Consider the following 18,126-nt stretch of genomic DNA (forward strand, 5'->3'; position numbering starts at 1 on the left):
ATGCCTTACATGGCTCATGAGGCTTATCTGATGTTGGCTCCCTGCCTGCTTCACTGCATCCCAGTATCTCCCCATTATCCACTGTGTTCTTGCTGGACTATTCTACCTACTCCTTTCCTGCACCAAGTCCCCTATTCCCTTTGCACTTCTGTTCTGTCTGCAGCAATCTCTTCTCCAGATCTTCACATGGCTCATCCTTTTCATCATTCAGGTCTCAGCTCAAATATCCTCTCCTAAGAGGAACTTCCTTGTCCATTTCTTCCCAGTTATTCTCCACCACATCACTGTTTAATTTTTGTCATTGTACCTGTTGTTATCTGACACGATCTTGGTCTTTGGTTTGTTTGCTTGTTTTCTTCCTTCGCTCCTTCCCCTTATTACGATGTTAAACTCCAGAAGAAAGACCCAATCTATCCTGTTCTCCACTGGATCTCCAGCATCAAAACCATTTCCTTGAACAGAGTAGGCATTCAAAAATGGGCTAAGTGAATGAATGAGCCTCGTTTGGTCCCAGCAACCATTCACAGATTGTTGGCCAACTAATAACTGTCTATCCATCATCCAATTAGCTAAAAGAGGTGGGGCCCAGGACTGAAACATGGCTGCACATGGGCTGGGTCTGTAGCAGAGGGCAAGCACCCAGTACTCATCTGGTTATGTTCTTGGCACCCTTTACTGATCGAATGAGTACATGGACAAGTTCAAGAGTTCAACCAGTCTCTGTAGGCTCTTGGTGATGCACAGTAAGACTCTGAAAGAAGAGCTGAGTATGCTTTGCCTTTTTTCATACTGTCTCTGTTTCTCTTCCAGAAAGCATTATAAAAAGTGCTAGAGACACACTGTTTATTTGGCTAGCGGCATTTGGTTGAAAATTGAAGTGATTTTTAAAACTACAGAAACATAGTCATCTGGGCACTAGTGATGAGCCTGAGCTAGAAAGTAATTCACATTACATTTTCATTTAGTCTTGCACACCATAAGGCATTTACATTCATTTTCTTCTGTGGCACCGTTTGCTCCAATGTGGGACATTTATGCTTTACTTTTTATCTGCATAAAGGAAACAATAAACTTTATCATTCTTTAGAGAACATTCATTCTGCAGAGGGACTGAATCCCATCTCTAAAGACCATGATAATCAGGGTGGGTAGTAATTTCAGGTTTGGAAATGGCAACGTTCATGTCAGTCTAAGATGATGGCTTAAACTGACAAAAGAATCATATTTAATGGTTCACTAACCACAGCATTTACTCTCTCTTAACAATTACTGTGGTAACTTGCAAAAGGACAAGGGGAAACCAGTCCCTTCTGATTTGGGCAAGCAATAAACTCAATACAGAGATAAATATGAATAAGTTCTTGAAAATGAACCCTGAAGACAAACATCTTTTTTAAAAAATTATTTATTTATTTATTTATTTATTATTTTTATTTATTTATTTAAAAAAATTTTTTTTTCAACGTTTATTTATTTTTGGGATAGAGAGAGACAGAGCATGAACGGGGGAGGGGCAGAGAGAGAGGGAGACACAGAATCGGAAACAGGCTCCAGGCTCTGAGCCATCAGCCCAGAGCCTGACGCGGGGCTCGAACTCACGGACCGCAAGATCGTGACCTGGCTGAAGTCGGACGCTTAACCGACTGCGCCACCCAGGCGCCCCATTATTTTTATTTTTTAATATGAAATTTATTGTCAAATTGGTTTCCATATAGCACCCAGTGCTCATCCAACAGGTGCCCCCCTCAATGCCCATCACCCACCCCCCTCCTTCTCCCACCCCCCATCAACCCTCAGTTTATTCTCAGTTTTTAAGAGACGACAAATATCTTTATGATATTTTTGTATCTGTGAAGTAAGAGGAGTTAGAAACCACTATTGGGCAGACTCTTTTCAATGCCAACATTTTTGGGACAGAGAGAGACAGAGCATGAATGGGGGAGGGGCAGAGAGAGAGGGAGACACAGAATCAGAAACAGGCTCCAGGCTCTGAGCCATCAGCCCAGAGCCTGATGCGGGGCTCGAACTCACAGACCGCGAGATCGTGACCTGGCTGAAGTCGGACGCTTAACCGACTGCGCCACCCAGGCGCCCCTCAATGCCAACATTTTATGAGAGTTTGTTAAGACGAGCACCATGATGTAAATTAATTTGATATATGAATTCTTAACAAGTTCTATCACACTGTGTAAATATCAGTTTGTTAATTTAGGCAATTTGCTACAGACCTCCTTTTCATTAGTAAAGATTAATAGAGCCTTAATTCTAATTATCTGCACTGTGACTCTGTGTGATGGTAATATTAGGTAAGGATTTCAGGGAAATTACTGCAAGCTTTTGTATAGTTGAGGACTTGCTATGGATCTTGAATGAGGCATGTAAACTCTCTGTGTCTCCATTTCATCAATGTTGAGTATTTTTTTTTTGAAGACTAAGCTCCATGAAAAGAGAATCTCTTTTCATTTTTAAATTTCCTTCATGGTCAGGCCCGATGCCTGGCACCATAATGAATGTTTTTTGTATCAATTAATAAATCTCTGAGAGTGCACTAAGAATGCCGATTTAATAAAACACCTGGGGTGGGGCAAGTGATGAAGTACCTATGCCAGGAATCAGGTACAAAGAAAGACGGACACAGGGTTCTCCAAAACTTTTTTGCCAGGAATACAAATGTCTTATAATTACATACCAAAGTGTTTATCTTCTCCCATGATTAAATAAGTGCATTTATAGTATTCTATATTGGGGAAAATGTGAAGAACCAGGCACCTTCATATCCTCTTAGTGGGCATATAAATTCTTTTCTGAAGAGAGATTTGACAAATCTATAAAAATTTAAGGTTTGCTATACCGTTGCCCCAGGAACTTACCTTACACATGAAGCTATAAAACTGTGTTAATTGTAGCACTATTTATAATTGTGAAAAACTGAAATGGCCTAAATGTCCATTGACAAGTGATTAGCTTAATAAATTATAGTACAGTTGTGCAATAAACTGTGGTATAGTGATGAGGCCAAAGAATGTGGTAGATCCCTAGTGGGTGACATGGAAAGATAAAAACAATTTTTAAAAAATAAGAATTAATTTGCAAAATAATATTTACACTACAATCAGTCTGTATAAAAAATGAGTCCATGCAGGGGTGTCTGGGTGGCTTAGTCATTTAAGCCTCCGACTTTTTTTTTTTTTTAATGTTTTTATTTATTTTTGAAGGAGAGAGACAGGAGCAGAGAGAGAGGGAGACACAGAATCGGAAGCAGGCTCCAGGTTCTGATCTGTCAGCACAGAGCCTGATGCGGGGCTCGAACTCACAAACCATGAGGTCATGACCTGAGCTGAAGTCGGATGCTTAACCGACTGAGCCACCCAGGCACCCCATAAGCCTCCAACTCTTGATGTCAGCTCAGGTCTTGATCTCGCGGTGGTGAGACAGAGCCCGAAGTCGGGCTCTGTGCTGAGTGTGGGGCCTGCATAAGATTCTCTCTCTTCCTTTCTCTCTGCCCCTCCCTCTTTCACATGCACATGCTCTCTCTCTCAAAATAAATACATATTAAAAAAAATAAGTACATGCAAAGAAAAAGTTTGAAATATCCATCAGAACTCTTGATAGCGATTGTCTCTGAGAAGTTACATTTAAAGGAGATTCTGATATTCTACTTCATTCACTTCTGTACAGTGACAGAAAATAAAATGTGTTCCTTTTTCCAGTGAAGTAAAAGATAATTTTAAAATGTGGTTATCAATAGGAAACAGTGTAACTGTTTTAGATGAGGGGATGTAAGACAGAGGAAGAAGGGATGGAAAACGCAACTGCTGGTAGGTATGCTAAAACAAAACATGAATGTAGAGGTTGTTGAGCATAATTCTCAGCTAATTTCTAAAGATGCCAAGAGCTAATCAATTGCACCTCAGAGGTCCCAACTCTGCAAGTGGTGCTCTGCACTTTCCACTTATTTCTGATATCTCAGTGCTAGCCTTAAGGAGCATTACAACTACAAATCCTTCATTGTAATCAAAGATGTTCAAGCTCCCTGATTAGTGTGTGGGAACTCTCAGCTCAATGATTCCTGCTTCTTTCCAAATCTACCTTTTTGCCAGGGAAATGAGGATCTGCCATAGCAGTACATCCTTTGGAATAACTTTATTCTTAGAAAACTATGTCATTTATTTGACTCCTTAACACCTACCCTCCAAGTGGCAGCTGCTACTATGGAACGGAATCTTTCAAAATAAAAAGTGAAAAGTTCTACCAACTGCATTGGCAACAGCTCATTTATTTCAGATTCCAGCCAGCTGCAAAAAGGGAAAGGGGTGATCATTACAGCTCCAGCCTGGAACTGTGTTTCCTTCACAGTTTATTCCTGGACTTGGGAAATTAACTGGAAAGCGAATGCCAGTAATTCTGAGTCCCAAGGAATACAATCTCTCTGAGAACCATTCCCTAAATCCTTCTTGCCTGCCCAGCTTGCCTGTCCGTGGGGAAGAGGCTATAGATGTGGGAGGGAAGGAAGGGGTCACTGTGATCATGGGGGTTTGCCAACCTAAGGACATCACTGTGGTTGCTTACAGGACACTGGTGAAGACTCCTTGAGGTACATCAAGCTTAGATATTCAAATTCTAGCCTTGCCACTGATCAGCTGTGTGACCTCGGGCAGGTCATTCAACCTCAATGAGCCCGTTTGTGCACCTGTCACATGAAGTTTAGAGTTGCTGTCTCACAGGGATGTTATCTCTCAGGGATGCTACAGTATAACATATGTGATATGCTTTGCACAGTTCTTCTATGGTAAAATCACCTTTTATTTGACCATAACGATGCTGATGCTGATGATGCCTATGACCATAGGCATCATCATCCCTGTGAGAAGAGGGTTTGGGGTGGCTGTAAGCAACTTTGTTGAAACAGTCATGGGCATCAAAAGATTTAGACAGGTTTCCAGGTTTCACATTTACTAGCTGTGTGATCTTGAAAAACTTTAAGTCTCTGTAAAAAGGGGAATAAAAATACTCTGGCTCAGCCCTTGTTACTGTGTTGTCAGACAATCAAGAGGATAATGACCATACCAATAATTACGCATGCATGCACGCACACACACAGAAGATGAAAGAATTGGGTGCCTGGGTGGCTCAGTCGGTTGGCCACCCGACTTTGGCTCAGGTCACGATCTCACAATGTTTGAGTTCGAGCCCCGCGTAAGGGCTCTGTGCTGACAGCTTGGAGCCTGACACCTGCTTCGGATTCTGTGTCTCCCTCTCTCTCTCTCTGCCCCTTCCGCACTCACACTCTGTCCTCTTGTCTCAAATATAAATAAATATTTAAAAAAATTAAAAAAAAAAAGAAGATGGAAGAATTAACATATCCATCCTACGTTCTGATTTCTTCCTTCGTTTCCACTTGGTGTAGTGGGGAAAGGCAACCAGCACCTGACTCTTTTTTTGCCAGGGGGTAGGGTCTGGGGGCAACATGCTCAAAGGCACATAATGGGGTGATAGTGAAATTGCTACAGTTCACCCATTACTACCCAATTTATATTGCCACATTTGCTTTTTTGTCATTTATTGTTCTTTATTCTATGAGTAATATATGCCACAACAGAAAATTTGGAAGTAACAGAAAATAGAAACATGCATTTGCTTATTTATGCTAACTTTCCTTTTCTATTTCATCATACTAAGTATAATAAATAAGGCAAGTGTCTGCTTAAACCAAAGTGTAACCTCAAATATTTTTAGGAAAAAATCTATCAATGTTAAAACACAAAATATTAGGCAGCTGCAAACTGAGGCTCTACCTATCCCTCCCTAGGTCACCAATTCTCTAACTTCTGTGTGTCTAAAAATCACATGGGGACTTAGTAAATGTCAATCCTGGGCTCACCTGGCAGGAATGCTGAGTAGGTAGGTCTGTGGTGGGATCTCAGAATCTCCATTTTCACCAACCTACCTCTCTTTCTTTCTTTCTTTCTTTCTTTCTTTCTTTCTTTCTTTCTTTCTTTCTTTTCCTTCCTTCCTTCCTTCCTTCCTTCCTTCCTTCCTTCCTTCCTTCCTTCCTTCCTTCCTTCCTTCCTTCCTTCCTTCCTCCCTCCCTCCCTCCCTCCCTCCCTCCCAAACTTTCTACATGATACAGACACAGGTAAGGGGTCCCTGAACCTACATCAAGAGACATTCTAACGTCCTGAGTCATGTCCAGGCCTCTGCTTTCCCACAGCTGGACACTGGAAGGGGAATCTGGAATGGGACTCCCAGCCTTACAGTTGTTACTTCTTCACACCCTCGGCCCTGAGGCTTTTATTTTCCTGTTCCGACTGTAGAGCATCCTGCAAGCAGGCAGCTGGAGCAAGTGGCTCCTTTTTGTTTGACCTTGTGGCCCCCAGACAATTCAATTCATCTCCTGGCTTACAAAATGCCATTCTTTTAAGGATGGATGGGGCTGGGAAAGGAGAGGGAACACTGGTCACCACCACTCAACTGACACCAGCTTGACCTGGTAAAGTATATTATGTGACTTCTGGCCACCAGCTTGATAGCTCCAGGGGATGCAAAGAATGTTCTCACATTTCTCTGTTTCCAGGAAAGAAGAAAGCAGAGACAGAGGTTGATGGGGCCATGGAACAGACGGAACATTTTCAAAGGACAGGACACACATACAGATATGAGTGGGATGTTTCCTTCTGACATTCTTAGCTATTACTATAGCCAAATTCCTTTGTTCTTTTCTAAGCACCTCAGTCTCAGTCTCTGTGTCTCTACTTCTAGGAAGGAAAACAGATAAAAGAAAGAACCAGAACTTATTTTTGTAACTTTGAAAAAAGCCATGTTAACATCCTTCTGGGGCATAGGGCTTCTCCCAGGTAATGAGGTTCTGCCCACCACACTCCCCCATGCCTGCTCTGTAAAATTACACACAGTGAGACCAAGAACTACATAAAAGACTCATTCAGCATACACTCATTTCATCTCCACTGCTTGTCAACTCCCTCTGGGAGCTCAACAGAAACAACAGCCTTGATTACATAACCTACAATCATTCTCAATACGTGCCCCAGTCCTGGTCTTTAAAAGTCTGTTCAGATTTTACCTAAATAGGACAAATATCAGAGCAAGCCCTATGAGGTTGAAAGAAAGAGACCTGTATAAGTAATTTTGTTGAATCTTCACCTTTCCTTCTGCTCCCTCTGAAGCAGCAGTGGCAGGGGCATCATCAGGGTTCCTGGCCAAGTCCGAATACAACTGTTCCCCTAAAAAATGCAGTCAATATACTTCTACTTTCATAGAATTAGGGGTCTCTCTCTTTAAAAAAGGCTTTAATTCAGTTTTCTCATTTTCGTAGATGAGGAAACAGTTTCAAAGAGGAACTCTGGGCTGGTCATTGCCTGTTCTCAGTTCTCTGCCCTGCTCCTTCCCAGGGGCTTGATTTGCTTATCAACTGGCTTCCAGTTAGGTGCAGCCAATGGCAGGCTCTCATTCAGAACCTGGAGCAAGGCAGAAAAGGAGAAACCAAAGAGTCTCTCCCCCTCTTGCTCTTGCTGCTTTGGAATTACTAAAAAATATATAATCCATTCTCAGCTCACGTACCATGTGAAAACAGGCAGTGCACTGGCTGAATTTGACTCGACAGCCTTACCTTGCCATCCCCTGCTCTAGCCTTAGAGGCGGTGGTGGCATCCCACAGTTGCTAACCTCTGCATTGCTTCTTGGTCCTCGTCTACCTAGTTCCCTACCTTAACTTTTAAAAATTGAGCCACTGGGGATGAGCTCTCTTCCCCTGACTGGATCTTGACTGATATAGGCCATGACTGGTTTACAATGGTATTTCATGAAGTAGAACTGCTGTCAATTTCATACGTCTCCTATGGCTCTCATAAATGTGGGTGTAAACATGTCTCAGTGGGATTGTGGAAGGTTCCACTTAAGGCAGCCAGCTGCCTATGTGTGTGTGGTTGGTAGTTCTGGTTGACTTTCTCATGCAGTGTTGGAAAACTCATGGCCCCAAAAGGTGCCCCTAAGCCAATGTCAGGACAAGAAACTTAAAAGACTGAAGTTGGCCTCCATACTGACCAAATGCTATCCAACATTACTGGCAAAAGCGATGGAGAAAGCAGGGAAAAAACGAGACACAGGGCTGGGTTCTGGATGCATATTCCCATAGGAAGCGAGGCATGGATGGCCATGCAAATATGAGATGCTACATACACACAGCACCCTCTCCACTTCCTCTGCCCCTGTCCATGCCTCCACCACCTGGATGACTGTAGCTGTCTCCTAACTGGCCTCCCTGGTTTCACCACTGCCCCTTGCCCCCTTAAGACTATCTATTTTTATAGCCACAAGCAAGATCTTTTAAAAAACAAAGCTCACTCTGTATAAAATCCAAATTCTTCATATGATCCCACAAGACCTCATGTGATCCGGCTTCTGTCCGCTTCTTCAAGTTCATCTCCTGCCTCCCTCCCTCCTCCTTATCCCAACCCAGCAAGGCCGGTCTTCTGGTTGATTTTCAGTCTCTTCATGCTGGGACATCAGGCCTCTACACTTGCTCTTCCCCTTACCAGGAATATACCCCTCAGGTCTTTGAGGCAAGCTCTCTTGCAATCTCTCCCTCTCTCAATTCTTGCAGGTCTGCACTCCAATGTCACTTCTCAGGGAGGTTTTCCCCAACCTGTTAATCTAACACAGCATGGCTCCTCCTTCTATCCCCTTTATCTTCTGAATTTCCCGTCAGCCCTGCTCATGCTGTTCCCTTTGCTTAGAACATTCTTTCCTCTTCTCTTTTTACTGGCTGAAATGCCATCTCCTCAGGGAGGCCCTTCTGAATCATTCTATATATAGGTGTCTGTAACTCTCTCCATCCCACCAACACTTATTTTACTTCTCCACACAATGTTCACGTTCTTCCTGCAAATTAACACTACTCTGTGTGTGTATTCTTTGTCTACATCTTTAATGTCTTCCTCCCATCCCATGTAATTGTAAATTTTATGGGGGAGGCGGCTATGTCCACTTCACTAATACATACCATGTGCCCACATAGTTCACAGCCTTGCACACTGTAGGTGCTTAATAAGTATTTATTGAGAGAATGACTAAATGATACAACATGGGGTCATTCACAGGTGTAAGAAAGATGATTAAAGAATTTTATTATTAGAAGCCATGGGTCACCCATCCACATCTCTGTGGGTTTCTATAGGTGATGGTCTTCTAATATAGTCATCTGAGATCTCTGCTTGAAGGCTCAGCTGGGCTGCCAGGGCATGCTTGGTCCACAAGAAGCGCCAGGGAATTAACAGAAGTTGCAGGAGTAGTTTTGACCAATGGCCAACAGGAGTTGGTAGATAATTACCCCAACCTCCTCACTTGCCTGACAGAATTACTGTGAAGGATGTTAGCTGTGTTTTCCTGGAAGTCTCAGTTGCCTCAATTGCCCATGATGGTACCTTACCCATAAATCTACTCATTATTGTTTTTCTTCCCCTTCTCCATGCTTCACTGGTGCTTCCAGGGATCACCTGCCAAGACAGCTACAGATCTTTGTCTCAGCATGCTTCTGGGAGAACCCAAACTAAGGCATCCTTCTAAGTCCTCATCACCACTCACCTGTGGGGAAGTGTTGCAACACAAGTGCTCCAATCTACACAGGCTGGGAGGTGAATTGTGGGGTGGGGGTGGAGTAATTTGTCATTCGCTAATTTTTCCATTTGGCCTATTCCATGCCAGCAGCCACTGCACCATTTTATGTGCTCTCTGCAGACAGTCCCTACAAATGACAGCTCTTGTGTTGTTGCAGAAATCTCCAAATATGGCTGTCCTTGTCCTTGGTCTACAGCTATACTCTGGTGCCAGGTCCTTGTACTACATTCTATTAATAAAACTATGAATCATATCCACAACAAGGACACTATAATTCAGTGAGCTCTTCATGTGTGCCAGACTCTGTGTTGCACAAGTAGCTTGTATGACTTAACTGAACGGTCACAACCATTCTAAGAGGAAAGTACTATTTCCTTTTTTTTAAAAAAAAATTTTTTTTAAGTTTATTTATTTTGAGAAAGAGAGAGAGAGAGAGAGAGAGAGAGCACAAGTGGGGGAGGGTCAGAGAAAAGTAGAGACAGAACCCCAAGCAGGCTCTTCAACATCAGTGCAGAGCCCGATGTGGGACTCAAACTCACGAACTGTGAGACCATGACCTGAGCTGAGATCAAGAGTCAGATGCTTAACCGACTGCACCACCCAGGTGCCCCAGTACTATTTCCTTCTTACAATAAGGAAACCTAAGCCCAGAGGGGTTATAACTTGCCCATTTGCTGGGTGGCACAGCTTAGATTCGAAGCCAGATGTTTGGCTAGAGATACACTATTAACCCTTAGGCTACACCACCCTCGAATCTCCCCAGCTCTCCCTGCCCCATAGAACTACCAGGTCTCATCACACACAAAATTTATTTTAATGCACAACATTATGATGAGATACTGTAGTTATAAAGTTTTTCTGAAATGTTAGCCAAAAAGAGTGAAACCCTTTGATAATGAGAAACAATAAACAAATGCTTAAATGTAATTGCAAATGCAGCATTTCCTGAACACAAGGAATAAAACATTACAGCCCTTAACATTTTTATTTTCCCCAAATTGGCCCTTCTGGTAAAAAGAACAGTTTATCACCACTGCTCTAGGGTATGGATTTTAGAAAATGCTTTTCCCCCAGCAGAGCTAGTTTTACTAGGTAATGGCCCAAACTCCACAGATTTCCTGGCATCAACCTCCACCTGTCCCCATGTTCCAAACAGGAATAGCAGAATCAGAGCAAGTGGCTACATTTATAAACGGGGAACAGGGCTTATGCAGCCAGTGCCCAGCTGAGCACCCCAGCTCGCCTTTCCCTCAATACAAAGACCCCTCTTCAAATTCCCTTTCAAGAATCATGAGGATCAGACTCAGAATCTCATTCTCCCATCCCATTCAGGCCACACAACCTTGGAAGGGCTGTGCTAGCGTCACTGAGCACTGTCCTTTCTGTCACTTTGGGAGGGCTTCATTTTCCCATTAGTTTAATGAGAAAAAAAAAATACAGATCTGATGATACCTTCAAGAACAACCCACATAGGATTAAAGACAAGAGTAAAAACAAGTTAATAAATATGAAACAGTTAAATATGTACATACTTTTTAATGTTTGCATATGGGAGAGAGAGGGTTAGGGAAGCTACCATTCTGGGTAAAATATAATAAGGGGGTTGTTTTGTTGTCTTGGGGGTAATGTTGCTAATTAACTAGAATAACGATCTTTTTTAGCTATTTTTAATTCCTTTCTTGAAAGTAAAAATAATATACTAAAAGAGAAATTACTGAATTCCAGGCCTTATTTTAAGCATTTCCCACTTAATACAAACTACTTACTGTGAAATGGGTAACACTGTCTTTGTTTTACAGATAACAAACAAAGATGCTAAGCAATTTTCTCAACGAAACATAGCCAGTAAGTATCAGAGTCAGGATTTGAACTTAGGCGGTCTGTCTTTATAGCTCAAACTACACTATGTTGTTTCAGTAGATTAACAGTATTAAAAGTCATAAAATCATATTGTAGAAGAAGAATCACACGGCAAAGTGTGGCAAGTATAAAAACAATATCTGATTCATTCATAATCTCACCACCAAGAAACAAATTAATATTTTGATGCAATGATCATGACATAATCTCCATAAATATGATTTAGTTTTTGTTATTTGGGTATCCCATGAGAAAAGATGTGCGGTTAATCACCACATGTAGAGAACATATTTGGGGAGGACTGACAAAGTATAGACTATGTCTCATACAAAATTTATTTTGGAGGTGTTATGGATCATTTCCAAAATCTAAGCTATCATTTATTTTTCAGAAACTGAGGTCAAAGTCCATGCTAGTATGACTTTCAATTGGAAGAGACCTACCATGTATGCTAAGATACCATGAACAGAGAAAAACAACTGTGGCTTCATATATGAAATCTGAACTACAAACCGTAAGGGAAGATGTTCTGAACTAAAGGTACTGATTTCTAACCAAGCTGGTTTTCACACGATCAACATTATACAAGATGAATTTAGAGTGACAGGAAATAGGGATCTATCTTTATCCATGCATCCATCCATCCATCTATCCATCCATGTTCCTTAATGTTCACAATTCAGCAATACTAGTGTCTTAGGCTGGATTGCCCCAAAGCAGACCTGAGATCAAGATATGAATGCAAGTTGTTTCTGGAGGCTTCATCCCTGGAAACACCAATAAGACAGTGGCGAATTGAGACAGGAAAGGGAAAGAAGGAATAAAAGGTGTGTTACTGACCAGGTTTCCATGATGGGCAGAGCTATCCTGCTGGGTGCCTCTGAGAAATGGTATGGAATGTGCCTTAGAGTTGTAGGTAATGGGGATATTTATCCTCCAACTCACATGTATTATTGGATGAAGGCTGCTCCAGGAGAGAGCAACTCCCCAGAATTTTTCGCCTGTCCTGCATACTGACCAAACAAGTTTCTGTGTCCCCAGAAAGACTTCTAACAGTCATAAAAGCTTGCAATGAAAGGTATAGGGATGAATGGCGAGGGACTGGGAGATACGGGCAGGGCAGTATCTGCCACAGCCAGCTAGTAAAAAATAAAACTAAATTAGAACCATTACATATGTATAGTTTTATATCCCGGTTAGTCACTTTATACAATGCTAGAGGATTTCACCTATGTTTAACATGTTACTTGAGAAAATGACTTTTTTTTTTAATTTAATTTTTTAAAAAATTTACATCCAAATTAGTTAGCATATAGTGCAACAATGATTTCAGGAGTAGATTCCTTAATGCCCCTTACCCATTTAGCCCATCCCCCCTCCCATAACCCCTCCAGAACCCTCTGTTTGTTCTGCATATTTAAGAGTCTCTTATGTTTTGTCCCCCTCCCTGTTTTTATATTATTTTCACTTCCCTTCCCTTATGTTCATCTGTTTTATCTCTTTAAGTCCTCATATGAGTGAAGTCATATGATATTTGTCTTTCTCTGACTGACTAATTTCGCTTAGCATAATACCCTCCAGTTCCATCCACGTAGTTGCAAATGGCGAGATCTCATTCTTTCTGATTGTTGAGTAATACTCCATTGTATATATATACCACATCTTATTTATCCATTTATCCATCAATGGACATTGGGCTCTTTCCACACTTTGGCTATTGTTGATAGTACTGCCATAAACATGGGGGTGCATATGTCCCTTTGAAACAGCACACCTGTACCCCCTGTACTAAATACCTAGTAGTGCAATTGCTGGGTCGTAGGGTAGTTCTATTTTGAATTTTTTGAGGAACCTCCATGCTGTTTTTCAGAGTGGCTGCACCAGCTTGCATTCCCAGAGAAAATGACTTTTAATGTCTTTCGTTTTATGAATGTCCCACAATTTATTTAACTGATTCCCTATCTTTAGACATAAGTTATTTCTAATTTTGAAGAACTTAAAATAATTCAACAATAAATACCTTTGTATCTACTTCCTTCTCTATATCTCTGGTTATTTCTTTAGGGTAAATTAATCAAGGGTAATCGTGTTAACTACCTAAAGCAATGATCAGTTCCCTTCCAATCTACAAGAAAACTTGAAATTGACAGCAAACTTAATATTTTAAATTTTGCTGGGGGATCTCAATACATGTAAGTGACATAATAATTGATTTGTCATTATAAATCTTTTATTCTTTATATTCAGTTGTTCTCAAATGATTCCTATACACTGGAAACCTTATTATTGTCTAGGCAAAGTGGGAAGTTTATCACCATGTCATCAAATGAACTAATTACTTTCAGTAATTAGTTCTCTATGAGAAGGTGACTAACCAACTTGCTCTCTTTCTCCACAAACATCATCTCATGCAGGCTTAATGTAAGATGGGTAGAATCCTTAGAATTTTGCACTTTCCTTGTCTGAGGGAAAACATCAAATTCTATTTCCCATTCTCCAACAGCCTTGTATGCTTTTCTTTTCTACTGAAAAGTCCTTAATCACCACCATTAGTTATATCCACTGGCCTTTTCATAGTTTTCACTCCTTTACTTTCTGAAGTACTCAGTGGTCCTACTTGTGGTGACTGGTAGCACGCATGACATTTTCTTACCTTCTGTGAAGCACACACTTTGTCCCACTTCGTCTGCACTTGGCTCTTTTGGATTTCCTCATTCATTTGTCTCCGTCTTCATTTTTTAAAAAAAATTTTTTTACATTTATTTATTTTTGAGAGACAGAGTGAGACAAAGAGAGAGTGGGTGAGGGGCAGAGAGAGAGGGAGACACAGGATTGGAAGCAGGATCCAGGCTCTGAGTGGTCAGTACAGAGCCCGATGCGGGGCTTGAACCCACAGACCGTGAGATCATGACCTGAGCTGGAGTCGGACGCTCAACTGACTGAGCCACCCAGGCGCCCCTCCTTCATTTGTTATAAGCGTGGGCATCCCTCACGCCTGAGCCCTGTGCTCCTGGTCCTACATCTCTCTTGGTGACCTCCCTTCTCCCAGGACTTTTGTTTCACTGCATGAAGATGACTCTTTAGAACCCCAATCAGGCTTCACCTCTCTCTCCTTACATGGGGCTTTTAGCACAAGACTCCTGGGTAGAAAACACCTCAAAATGCATGTTCAAATTCAAATCTATATTCTCTGCTTCAAAATCATTTTCCTTATTATTCTCTTTTTATCATCGTTAACTCCTTCTCCCTAATTCAATTCCTTAGAAATTCAACGTGTTCTAAAATCTTGCTCAAAACTACCTTTCCATCTCTGTCATATTTTTTGCTCTACTCACCACGCTTCAAACAGTCTGAACATTGTTATCTTCAGTTTGTATTCACATTAGAAGATCATATGAAATCCAAAAATTTGCAATTGATTTTCTGTGTGATGCTGACCAAACTTCTCTCCATTCAGTCTTCTCAAGCAATGTAATGGTAACTTACCTCACCGGGTTGGTGTAATGATTACAGGATATACATGAAGGTGGCCAGCAGTGTTTGGTGCATTATGGGCTTGAGATACGTATTTGCATATTTATTCATTCATCACTCAGACCCATCAGAACTCATCTTTGCCATGAAAACCTTTTCTCCCATAGCCCCCAAAGTCTCTCTTCTAACCTCCTTTATCTTTCATTTGACATGCATCAGGTATCCATGCAGAGTGTTGATTAGCATTCTTTGACTACACTTTCTGCAAATATATTAAATTCCTTCTAATAAAAAACTCTACTTCACACTTCTGTGTATAAAGAAAGTACAAGAAATTTTAAATCCAGACCCCCCTCCCAAATTAGCAAATAAATTGTTGTTGTTGTTGTTTTACCAAACTAGCACATATAGTAGATGAGAAAATAGCTATTACTTGCTCATTTTAATCATGAATCAAAAGGAAGGTTGGATGATAGTAAAAGGATATACGGCTGAATGTAAATTCCTTCTGATGTGAATCAAAAATATGTACATGTGGTGGTATAAAGGAGTCACATACTTTGGCATATTTAACAGAAGCAGCACGTGAATATTTTGTAAATTATCTAACATTTTTTTTTTGAGAGAGAGAGAGAGAGAAAGAATCCCAAGCAGGCTCCATGCTGTCAGTGCAGAGCCCAATGCTGTGCTTGATCTCACAAACCGTGAGATCATGACCTGAGCCAAAACCAAGAGTCGGACGCTTAACTGACTGAGCCACCCAGGCGCCCCTATCTAGCATTTTCTAAATTGACTTCATCCCACATCTGATAATCTGATAAGTAAGTGAAGTAGCTTTTTTTGCTCTGTCATTTACAGACTTGGCCTTAGAGTTCATTGTCTTCCTTGTGTTTGCAATAAACTGAAGAGTTAGAAGCTGCTGAATCTCTTCTTTTATTTCTAAGATTATGGTCAAATCATTGGCATTGGCTTGTAAAGTTTTAGGAGAAAATAACTCTTTTAATGATTTATATCATTAGCACCTTGCTAACCCAATTTCTTCTGAAACAAATGATGTGAAAATAATCTGTATAAATTCTAGATGTGTTCACTCACTTTTGACATCTTCCCCGAGAAGATCATGGCATAACATTTTATAGCATCTAAATGTATGAATGAACTTGCAGCTCTAGTAAAACAGGGTCTCTCTGGAATGGTACGTGTATCTCCTAGATGGACACAGATGGGACAAAAGTGCAAGACATTCTGTGGGATGGGTAGGCTAATCTCCATTCCTAACTGGTCGACACTAAATGTTGTACAGATGTGGTAAACAGAGTGGGAAAAGCTTTCTTGCTTTCTTCTAGAACAGTGGGTTTTTATAATGCCTGTAGGGGACTAGGGTTCTAAGGAGATACTAGAGATTCTGCAGCCGGGGATGGGCTGTGTGTGTGGCAGGGAGAAGGCTAAGGAGGACCAGCTGGATGGTTCAAGCCCCTTTCTTAACCTGCTTCAACTTTCTCAGGGACTCCTGTCCGTTTTATATACGGAGCTTTTGGGCAAGGTAGTGTTTGGAAGAAAAGTTTCTGCTACTGAAAAAATAATGGTTGGTCATCTTTGTTTCAAAAGCCAAGTAAAAACATCTCAAATAAGAGGGCACTGTGCTCATAGGTGGCAATAAACATTTTTATCCAATTTCTTCAGTTGCCTTTTATTGGGCCAGGGTAATATGTCTTGGGAAGAAAATTAAGCCCAATACTGGAAACTGTTTGCTTCAAGTGTCTTTTCAAATTGTACACTTAGCCAAGGATTGCATGAAATTAAACATGACCCTGCTCTCCACCCTCCTAAGCCCAAACAACCAGGCCCTGTTTTCGTGTCTAAACAGGTCTCTTGATCACTCTCTTCCAGTTTGAGAGACAGAAGGACTTGTGTTCAACGTTTGGTGACCTAATGATGTTCAAATCTTAAGCGACGGACCTTGAAGTCATCTGTTCCTACCACTTTTTTTTTGTTACGAAATCATCGTAGAAGGCAATGCAGACCGTGCAATTTCACGACTAATGTTACTATGCATGCTACCTGTCTTGTGCAGCCATTGACATTTCTTCTCACCTCTGCTAGATCCCAGCCATTGGTAGTTCTTATCTCCTCTCCTAGAACCAGCCATTCTGATCTCCTATCCTAGATCCCACATACTGATCCGTGAGTGTGCAGTGGCTTAGCCTTTCTCCCTAATAAACCAAGGAGTTCCTCCAGAACTTAGAAGTGTCAAGTACCCCCAACTCAGCCTCATTTCTACCCACACGTGTAGCTCTTTACACCAAATTACTAGGGGTTCTGTGCTTAGTATTTCTGAGCCTTGCACTCTCTTATTAGTGTGGAGTGTGTCTACTTGAGCACAGGTGTTTGCAACATTTATCAGTTCTACTTTTAAAAACCCTTTGGCATGTTGGTATCAATGCCACTTCCCATGATTCATTGCCTCTAAGCTGAGGCACTTTTGTTTTAGGCTAGGGAAAGTCCACTAAATCAATATAACAAGGATGTGTTCCATGATATACAGATCCTATGAGATGCTCAGTGAGAAAAGGTGTCTGCGGTCAAATGTATTTGGGAAACATTGTATTTCTCTTGGTGATTCGAAATGGGCATTAGAAAAGCAGAGTGCTAAGAAGTATTTCTTAAATTTATTTGACCACATAATTTTTAAATGATTCCCCACCCTTTCTCTCCCTCCCTCCTTCTTTTCTTCATTAAACATTAAATATCTAGGGCTCCATGGGAAAGATTTTGGAAAACATTGTACTCTCCTATTTAAGAAGAGTTTTCAGGCATCAATTTATACTTTTCTCTGTACTTCCAGAGCCAGCACCATGTCTGGCACAAGGTGATTACTCGATAAATGTGTGTTAAATAGAAATGAACAAGAGAGTGTTCCGAAACATTGTGCTGAAAGTTGTTTTAAAAAATAATACCGGTTATTTGATGCCAAGTATTTGGGAGTTTTACAGAAAGAAATTATTTTAAAATTGAATTCAGTTCATCCACTTGGGTATATGGGTCAGAATCACAAGATATCCAATGTGGAAAAAGCCCTGGTAGGTGTCTAGTCATCTACCAGACACATATAAGGTACCTTTCAGACTGAATTTATAAAGAGATTGAAAGAATGATCTC

The 18,126-nt window shown here is 41.1% G+C and overlaps 1 protein-coding gene across 2 annotated transcripts in view; it reads right to left on the bottom strand.

The window, feature by feature from the left end:
- Positions 1–18,126, bottom strand: part of SYNPR (synaptoporin) — a 320,562-nt gene that overhangs the window by 107,543 nt on the left and 194,893 nt on the right. The window lies entirely within an intron of this gene.

The sequence above is a fragment of the Puma concolor genome, chromosome A2, assembly GCF_028749965.1.
Source record: "Puma concolor isolate L17-30 chromosome A2, mPumCon1.1.hap2, whole genome shotgun sequence".
In the NCBI taxonomy this organism is placed as follows: domain Eukaryota; kingdom Metazoa; phylum Chordata; class Mammalia; order Carnivora; family Felidae; genus Puma; species Puma concolor.